Source organism: Hemiscyllium ocellatum, chromosome 38, assembly GCF_020745735.1.
Source record: "Hemiscyllium ocellatum isolate sHemOce1 chromosome 38, sHemOce1.pat.X.cur, whole genome shotgun sequence".
NCBI lineage: Eukaryota > Metazoa > Chordata > Chondrichthyes > Orectolobiformes > Hemiscylliidae > Hemiscyllium > Hemiscyllium ocellatum.
The window spans coordinates 3,814,133-3,824,799 of NC_083438.1; positions in this window are offsets into that span (position 1 = coordinate 3,814,133).

The following is a 10,667-nucleotide window of genomic DNA, read 5'->3' on the forward strand; positions in this document are numbered from 1 at the left end:
TCTACTGCCCAAGTGCTCACTTGCTCTATAACTTGTTGATCCAACAAAAGGCTCCCGTTTACAAGCAACTTAAAATTCTGACCCTTGATGTAATTCCTGGCTGTGAACATCCCTGTCTCCCTGCACCACACAACCTGTGAGACCTCAACAACTCATTTTCTTTCAGACTCCCAACGGTGTGTTTATTCATTGATTCACCGGATTGGCTGTTTCTACTGTTGCCATGGCAACACGGTCTGGAATTCTTATCCTAACCCTTTCATATCTGTTTTTCTCCTTTAAGGTATTCCCGAAAACCTGCTTATTTGGCAATTCTTTTGATCACCTGACCTAATATCCCCATCTGTTGCCTCATGCCAGAAATTATCAATAGTATTTCTGTGAAATTATAAAAATGATAAAAATACAAACTGTTGTTGTCCATCTTCCTTCCCACCAATTGCCCATACATTGTCAACTTTTCACTGTCGCTGAGTGAATAATCTGTAACATCTCTTACCCAACCACATTGTGGGAGCACCTTCACCACACAAACTGCAGCTGTACAAGGAAGTCAAACATCGCCCTCTCCACAGGCAATGGAGCTTTGGCATTAATCACTGGGATCTGTGGAAGGAGAAACACAGTTGATATTTCAGGGAGTGCTAAAATGCATTACAGGGAATGAAAATGGTGCAGAAATTGATGGTCAGAAATGGAAGGAAAATGCACTCTTTTGTAAAAAGGAATTATTCACTGGCAAAGTGATTGTGGAAAATTCAGTCCGTTTAGAGAACAGCACATTGTCAGGGGTTGGGCAGCAGAGGAAAATTAACTTACCAAAGGTCTGTGAAAGTAACAGTAAAACACCATGTTTCCCAACACATTACCTCCACTTCCCGCTCCACCAAGGACATGCAGGTCCTGGGCCACCTCCACTGCCAAATTCCAGGCATCTGATGCCTGTAGGAAGAACGCCTCATCTTCTATGTTCGGATCCTCCAACCACATGGGATCAATGTGGATTTCACCAGTTTCCTGATTTCCACTCCCCCCACCCCCTTATCCCAGATCCAGCCTTCCAACTCGGCACCACCTTCTTGTCCATCTTCCTTCCCACCAATTGGCTGCTGCTTGACGTGCTGTGCTTTTCCAGCATCACACTCTGACATTGAAAACACCCTGACTCTGACACTCTGTACATCTTGCCCTATCACTCCCTGCCAGGCAAAGCTGTGCATGTGTCCCCCTGCAGCTTGCCCCTCACAAAGTTGGCTGCCACACTCATGTCGCATGAATCACTGCCCCCAATAAAGGTGGCGGCACTCACTCGCACCATTCACCATTTGAAGCATTTTCCCGTTTGCCACAAACACGGTCCTGGGATTTTCAGATTTATGATTTCCGATGTGCACAAAGTTCTGTAAAACATCTCAGCCCGTTTCATTAAAATTTCCTTCTCTTCCTGGTCAATATGTCTTTCCTTAACCGTGCCCTGCACCTTCACACATTTCCAATGCCTTGGTCACAACACACACTGTGCTGCCAGTGAAGCTGATCACGTGGTTGCTTATAGCCACACCCCTTATTCACTCCGATTGGTTGGAGGACCGACAGGCACTGCCTGGTCTTCCAGTCCCATCCCCATCTTCTTATAAGGAGGTATAAGAGTGAGGGTTCATTCCCCTGATGTCAGACATTAACAACAACTACCTGCATTTTATAGAGACTTTCACACTGACAATTCTCCTGAAGTGTTTCACGAATGCTGGTAACATTGATTAAAGAGAACAACTTTAAGACACATATTTAAGGAGGACAGAGGGGGTTAGGAAAGATATTCAAGAGGTTTTTTTTAGATTAGATTACTTACAGCGTGGAAACAGGCCCTTTGGCCCAACAAGCCCACACCAACCCTCGAATGAGCAACCCACCCAGACCCAAACCCCTACATCTAACACTACGGGCAATTTAGCATAGCCAATTCACCCAATCTGCACACTTTTGCACTGTGGGAAGAAACCGGAGCACCTGGATGAAACCCACACAGACACAGGGAGAATGTGCAAACTCCACACAGACAGTTGCCTGAAGTGGGAATTGAACGCGGGTCTCTGGCTCTGTGATGTAACAGTGCTAACCACTGTGCCACCCATCTGCAGCTCCAATCGTGGAGTGATGTTTGTGGGGAACAGCTTACAACTGAGACAGTTAGTGGCTATCCATAGCTTAATAACCCCATGTCCTAGTCCCCTACCCCAAACACTTGGCCTTGTTCTCACAGCCTGTCATTATACACTACCTATGGTTTGCCACTCAGTCTCCATTAACAGCTAGTTACCCTCCCCCAGCCAGATCGTTATCGACTCCTTATCCAACAGTTCTTCTCACTCTATCCCTACCTATTCTTTACTCCCTACATGCTCCCCTAAACCCTACCTTCTGCACATAAACCAACATTTGTTCTCACAGTAACATCAGCTGTGAGGATGGGACACCGGATTTGAAACGTTAACTCTGATTTCTCGTCACAGATGCTGCCAGACCTGCTGAGCTTCTCCAGAACCTGCTGGTTGTTGTTTCTGATTTACAGCATCTGCAGTTCTTTTGGTTTTAATTTACCGGGAGTTTGTAATTCAGGTCCTACAGCCTCTGTCCCAGTCTCTGCTGTCTCTCCCACCCCCACCCAGTGACACTGCACCTGCACAGCTCATGGACAGGTGTGGTCTTGCTGGCCACACCCCTCATTCACTCCCGTTGGCTGCAGGACCACACAGACTCTCCTCCCATTGGTCTGGAGCTGCCATCAATCAATCCACCCCCAATTGTGAGGTGAGTGGTGGGCTCCTTGCGCTCTCTGCCTTGGGATGAGCTTCATCATTCACAGTGAATAGGGCAGTATCACAGAGCACAGGGGCTGGGGGCTATTCAGCCCATTGAGGCTGTACGCTCTCCCTCTGGAGATGCTGCAAATCCGTCCCAACTCCCCTCGCATTTACCCACAACCTCCCAATCTTTCTGTTAAAAAGTAAAATTACAAATCTGTTTGAGAACACCTGCTGAATCTCTGTCCACCCGCTGTTCAGACTGTTCCAGATGCTCAGAATGTACTCAGTAAAATATAGGTCACATATTCACATTATTTTCCATTTAACTTAAAGTAGTTACTAATATTGTGACATTAAAAACAATTCCCCTCTCTCTGCAAATTAAAATATCCTAGAAACAAATTTGCACCTGATCGAAATCACTGCTTAACCTTCTCAGATCCAAGAATTATCTGTGCTGAGATGTACAGCTCAGAAACAATGGACCAATTCGCCCATGCCAAATAAGAATCCGAAACTAACGGAGTCCCACTTGCCAGCTATTGGTCTGAATTCCTCAAAACCCTTCCTAATCACGTACCCAATCGGATGCCTTTTAAATGTTGAAATTGTATCAGTCTCCACTACTTCATCTGGCAGCTCATTCCATTCACACACCATACTCAGCTTGAAAACGTTGCCCCTTTGATCCCTTTTAAATCTTTGCCTTCTCAACTTAAACCCACGTGGTCTTGTTTTGGACTCACTTAACCTGGGGGAAAAAAGACCCCAGCTGTTCACCATATCCATGCCCCTCGTGATTTTATAAAGCTTCCAACCGTCACCTCTCAGTCTTTGATTCTCAAGGGAAATTAACCCCAGCCTATTTAGCCTCTCCGCGTAGCCCAAATCCTCCAACTGTAACAAATCTTTGTAAATCTTGTCTGAACCATTTCAAGTTTCACAACATCCTTCTCAGAACAGGAAAATTCGAACTGAAAATGGAATTCCTGAAATGGCTTTACCATAGAACAAAGAACATAGAAAAATACAGCGGAGTACAGGCCCTTTGGTCCTCGAAGTTGCGCCGACCCAAGCCCACATAACCTACACGAGCCCACTACCCTCCATTTGCCTATCCAATGCCCGTTTAAATGCCCATAAAGAGGGAGAGTCCACCACTGCCACTGGCAGGGCATTCCATGAACTCACGACTCGCTGAGTAAAGAATCTATCCCTAACATCTGTCCTATACCTACCACCCCTTAATTTGAAGCTATGCCCCTTCGTAATAGCTGACTCCATACGTGGAAAAAGGTTCTCATTGTCAAATGTCCTATCCAACCACAATATGACGTCCCAGCTTCTGTATTCAATGCATTGACCAATAAATATAAGCATACCAAACACCACCTTCATTACCTGCCAACCTGCGACTCTACATTCAAGGAACAATGTAACTCTTTTTTCAGCAACACTCCCCAGGAACTTACCATTAAATACATTAAGTCCTGTCCTGATTTGCCTTACCAAAATGCAGCAGTTCACATTTGTCTAAATTGAACTCCATCTGCCATTCCTCACTCGAATGGCCCATCTGATCAAGATCCTGTTGTATTCTAAACTAACCTTCTTCACTGTCAACTACACCTACAATTTTGTATTTCCTGTAAACCTACCTCATATATTCACATCGAAGTCGTTTATTTAAGGACCCAATATCCATTCCTGCAGCACACTGCTTTTCAGAGACTTCCATCCACAAAGCAACCCTTCATCACCACCCACTGTCTCCTACCTTCAAGCCTGTTTTGTATCCAAATAGATAGTTCTCCCTGCATTCCATGTTATCTAACCTTGCTAACCAGTCTGCTTTCTGGAACCTTGTTCAATGCCCATATAGACAATGTCCACAGTCTGGCTTCATCAATCTTCCTAGCACTTCTTCAAAATAAACCTCAATCGTGGGCGGCACGGTGGCACAGTGGTTAGCACTGCTGCCTCACAGCACCTGTAGACCCGGGTTCAATTCCCGACTCAGGTGACTGACTGTGTGGAGTTTGCACGTTCTCCCCGTGTCTGCGTGGGTTTCCTCCGGGTGCTCCGGTTTCCTCCCACAGTCCAAAGATGTGCAGGTCAGGTGAATTGGCCAAGCTAAATTGCCCGTAGTGTTAGGTAAGGGGTAAATGTAGGGGTATGGGTGGGTTGCGCTTCGGCGGGTCGGTGTGGACTTGTTGGGCCGAAGGGCCTGTTTCCACACTGTAAGTCTAATCTAATCTAATCAGGTTAGAGCGACAATTTCCCACGCACAAAGCCATGCTGACTCTATAATCATTCCTTGTCTTTGCAAATACATGTAAATCCTGTCCTTCAGAATCCCTTCCAACAAGTTGCCTGCCACTGACTTCAGGCTCACTGTTCTCGTCTTCCTTGGCCTTTTGTTACCACTATTTTTTTTAAAAAAAGAAAGAATGGCACCCATCTTCCAGCACCTCACCTGTCACGAACGATAATACCAATATGTCAGGGAGGGGCCGAGCAATCACTTCCCGAGCTTCCCACAAATTTCTGGAATCCACCTGATCAGGTCCCAAGGCTTTATCCACCTTGATGCAATTTAAGACATCCTGAAACTCCTCCTCTGTAACAGACACTTTTCAAGTTATCACTATTCATTCCTCCAAACTCTCTAGCTTCCACATCCTTCTCCAGTGAAAAAAAGACATGGAATATTCGATGTGCGAGGTAGGAGCGAAGGACTTCTGGGAAGGTGAGTCTAACTCAGTAGCTGAGAGTGCCTCAGACTGAGCTGTCCCGGTCCTCAAGGACATAACTGTTCAAATGGGGTTTGCAGCAGGTGGTGAGGGAACCAGCAAGAGGGAAAAAGATACTACATCTCATCAGTACGAGTCTACCAGCTGGAAATGCATCTGTCCATGACAGTATCTGTAAGAGCGACCATCACACAGTCCTTTTGGAGATAAAGCCTCACCTTAAAGTTGAGAAAAACCTCCCTTGTGCTGAGTGGTACTATCACCGTGCTAAATGGGACAGATGTAGGAACTCAAACTGGATCTCTCTGAGGCACTGTGGGATAACAGCAGCAACAGAACTGTACTCCAGCACAATCTGTAATCTCATAGGTTTGTACATCCCGCACTCACCCATCACAATGGGCAGTAAAGGAGGGTATGCCATGAGCAGCACCAGGCATACCTAAAAATGAAGTGCCAACCTGGTGAAGCTACCAAGCAGGACTATCTGCATTTCAAACAGCATCAGCAGCAAGCAACAGAGCTAAGTGATCCTACATCCAATGGAGTGGATCAGGGCTCTGCAGTTCTGCCACACCTAGTTGTGAATGGTAATAGACAATCAAACAACTAGTTGCAGGAAGCACCACAGATATCCCCACCCTTACTGATGGAGAGGTCTCACACATCCATGCAAAAGATAAGATGACAGCATTTGCAGCAATTCTCAGCCAGATGCAAAGTGGGATGATCAGCATTCTCCAACGGTTCCTAACGTCACAGATGTGAGCTTTAAGCCAGTTCTATTTAGTTTGAATAATATTAACAAAATGGTTAAGTAGTGTAAAGGCTTTGGGTCCTGCTAACATTCTGGCAATAATACTGAGAGCTTGTGTTCCAGAACTTTCCACCCACCAAGCCACGTACCGCTCCAGCACTGGAATCTACCATCAATGTGGAACATTGCCCAGGGATGTTCAAATAAAAACACAGGGCAAATCCAATCTCGGCAATTTCCCTCCATCAGTCCAACTCGATCAGCAGTAAAGCGATGGAAGTAGTCCTTAGCAGGACAACCAAGCAGCAGCTGCTCAGCAACAGCCAGCTGAGTGACACTCATTTTAGGCTCCACCAGGGCCACTCAGCTCCCGATTGTGTTACCGCCTGATTCACAACCTGACAACCAGCTGAAGCCCAGAGGGGAGGTGGGGGGACAGCCCATTCCCACTCCAACACCACTATTTCTAGCTGATTCTACCCTTGTCTCAGCTCATATACTCTCATCCACCTTGTGTTATCTCCAGACTTCATTATCCAAACACACTCCTAGCCAGCCTCCCAAATTCAACCTCTGTAATCTCAAGAAAAACTGAAAACTGTGCTCACTTCTCCCAAAACATGTTGATCCATCTAAAGGCTCCTATTCATAAGCAATAACAATTTAGAAAACTCACTCTTCATATAATTCCTGGCTGTGATCATCCCTAGCTCCCTTCACCACACAGCCTTTGAGACCTCAACAACCCATTTTCTTTGAGACTCCCAATGATTTGTTAATTCATTATTTCAATTGTTTGGCTGATTCTACAGTTGCTAAAGCACCATGATCTGGAATTTGCAGACAAAACCTCACAGGTCTGCTTTCCACCTTTAAGACATTCCTCAAAACCTACTTTTTGGCAATGCTTTTGGTCACCTGACCAAGTATCTCCATCACTGGCCTCATATCTAAAGTTCTCAATAATATTTTTGTGAAAGCATGATAATAAAATTACAAACTGTTCTTGATTTGGACATTATCTTCAAATCATCACTGTTGCTGCAATGAATAATCTGTAATGTCTCTTACCCAACCACATTGTGGGAGCACCCTCACCACACAAACTGCAGCTGTACAAGAAAGTCAAGCATCACCCTCTCCCCAGGCAACAGGGCTTTGGCATTAATCACTGGGATCTGTGGAAGGAGAAACACAGTTGATGTTTCAGGGAGAACAAAATGAATTACAGGGAATGAAAATGGTTCATAATTTGACAGTCAGAAATGGAAGGAAAATACACTTGCTTATTGGAAAAAAGAATTCTTGACTGTCAGAAATATTCAAGAAAAAACGTAATCTGATAATAGCGCAGCACATGGTCAGGGGCTGGGCCGCAGTGAAAAACTCATTTACAAAGGGTCTATAAAAGTAATACTACAGTACTAAACAGGCCAAAAATATACCCATGGTTCGAGACTGAGGAGGCTAGACATTGACAAAGTGGTCCTGAGGGAGCCCAGAGATGAATCAGAGCAGGATTGGCTGCTGTCATCACAATGACTCTGAACTAGAGAAAGGCTGGACATGCACCTGGCTGCACCTTGCCCCACCTTGCCCCCAACAAAGATGGCGGCCCCGCACGTGTCCAGTGAATCGTTGTCCCGAATAAAGATGGCGGCGCTCACTCAGGCCTGCAGCCGCTGAGGCAATTCCCCATTTACTGCAAACACGGGACTGGGACGTTCAAATTTGTGTTTGCCGACGTGCACAATTTGTTTGTAAAACCTCTCCGCTCATAGCAACACAGTTTTTCTCCCGTTTCCCTGTTTATTTCTTTCCTTACCGTATCCTTTCTCTCCATAACTTCCCGAGCATTCATTACAGCGACTCTGCGTCCGGCGCAAGGGTGATCACATGGTTTACTTTAGCTCCGCCCCTCATTGACGGTGATTGGTTGGAGGATCAACCTCCCGCTATGTCCTCCAGCTCCGCCCACCGTCCTTTCATTGGTCCGGTGCTAACATCAATCACCCGGGGGGTCACTGTTGGCTGGAGCATGCGCAGTGTGTCCTGCTTGTGCTGAGATGTTGGGTCATGTGATGGGAGAGGGAACAACAATGCCTGCAGATGCTGGAAACCAGATTCTGGATCAGTGGTGCTGGAAGAGCACAGCAGTTCATGCAGCATCCAAAGTGTAGCAATATCAACGTTTCAGGCAAAAGCCCTTCATCAGGAATAAAGGCAGTGAGCCTGAAGCGTGGAGAGATAAGCGAGAGGAGGGTGGGGAGAAAGTAGCATAGAGTCCAATGGGTGAGTGGGGGAGAGGATGAAGGTGACAGGTCATGGAGGAGAGGGTGGAGTGGAAATGTGGAAAAGAAGACAGGCAGGTAGGGCAAGTCCGGACAAGTCATGGGGACAGTGCTGAGCTGGAAGTTTAAACTAGGGTGAGGTGGGGGAAGGGGAAATGAGGAAACTGTTGAAGTCCACATTGATGCCCTGGGGTTGAAGTGTCCTGAGGTGGAAGGTGAGGCGTTCTTCCTCCAGGCGTCTGGTGGTGAGGGAGCGGCGGTGAAGGAGGCCCAGGACTTCCATGTCCTCAGCAGAGTGGGAAGGGGAGTTGAAATGTTGGGCCACAGGGCAGTGTGGTGGATTGGTGGGTGTGTCCTGGAGATGTTCCCTGAAGCACTCTGCTAGGAAGCGCCCCCAGTCACCCCAGTGTAGAGGAGACCACATCGGGAGCAACGGATACAATAAATGAAATTAATGGATGTGCAGGTAAAATTTTGATGCATGTGGAAGGCTCCTTTAGGGCCTTGGACAGATATGAGGGAGGAGGTGTGGGCACAGGTTTTACAGTTCCTGTGGTGGAAGGGGAAAGTGCCAGGATGCGAGGGTGGGTTGTAGGGGGTGTGGACCTGACCAGGTAGTCAAGGAGGGAACGGACTTTGCGGAAGGTGGGAAGGGGTGGGGAGGGAAATATATCGCTGGTGGTGGGGTCTTTTTGGAGGTGGATGATTTGGTTTATGCGAAGGTTTATCGGCTGGAAGGTGAGCCCCAGGGGTGTTCTGTCTTTGTTACAGTTGGAGGGGTGGGGTGTGGAGGGCGGAGGTGCGGAGTGTGGACAAGATGTGTTGGAGGGCATCTTTAACCACGAGGGAAGGGAAATTGTAGTCTCTAAAGAAAGAGGCCCTCTGGTGTGTTTTATGGTGTCCTATGTCGGAGGCGGAGGAATTTGAAAACGGGATGGCATTTTTGCAAGAGGTAGGGTGGGTTTAGAGTTTACTGAGGGTAAGAATTCCCTTTGCGTGAGCTCTGCAGTAGATTACTTTATTCATGGAGGGCATTGCCTTCCTACTCATGACTGTATAATTGTGACTGATGAATCAATGCCATCTGAATCAGTACATAAACACCCCATTTTCACAACATCTAAAATTTTATCACATTATATCACACTCTTCTTTGGAGACAAAAAAAATACATGAAACAGAGCCTCGAGGAATCGGAGCAGGAGTAGGCAATTCATACCTTTCAGCTTTTTCCCCCATTCTGTCAGATCATGGCTGGGCCAAACCAGACCTCAACACCTCTTTTATGCTTGATCCGCATAGCCCTCAACTGCTCAATATTTCAAAAATCTATCTATCCTTCTTTTAAAATAATTTGAGATAGAATCACAGATTCCCTACTGTGTGGAAACAGGCCCTTCAGCCCAACAAGCCAGAACAAGCCTCCGAAGAGTAAGCCAACCATTCCCCTCCCACGTTTAACTTCCACTAAAGTTTGGGTGAGAAAATTCTATCCATTCACTGAGAGAAAAAATTCTTGGCTTTTTCTAAAATGAATGTTCCCCTCTGTAATGTCCCCTGGTTTGAGACTTCATTGGTGCTGGAAGATCTAGTCAACATCTACCCTATCAAGCTCCTCAGAATCTTGTTTCCATAAGATCACCTCTGCTTATCTACTCTTGATAGGTCAACCCTTTCATGCTCGAAGCAGCTAAGTGACTCTTTTTTGAATGGTCTCTGATGTTGGTTTATCCTTTATTAAATATGGGAGCTAACATTGTATACAACACTGCAAGTGAGGAGTCAGCAACAGCCAGTGTGGTAAACCAATCCTCAATCCACGCTAATACATTACCCCGATACCATGAGCTCCTCAATTGTGCAATTAACTTTTATGTAGCACCTTATCATTTGCATTTTTAAATTCCAAATACCGAACATCATTGGATTGCCCTTTATCAGCCCTGCTTCTTATCTCCTCAACTGTTAATTCCTTTTCGTACTGTGTTATGCAGACAGTACCAAGTGATCACTCTTAATTGTGAGTAACTTTGATAATAATATATTTTAAAAATGACAT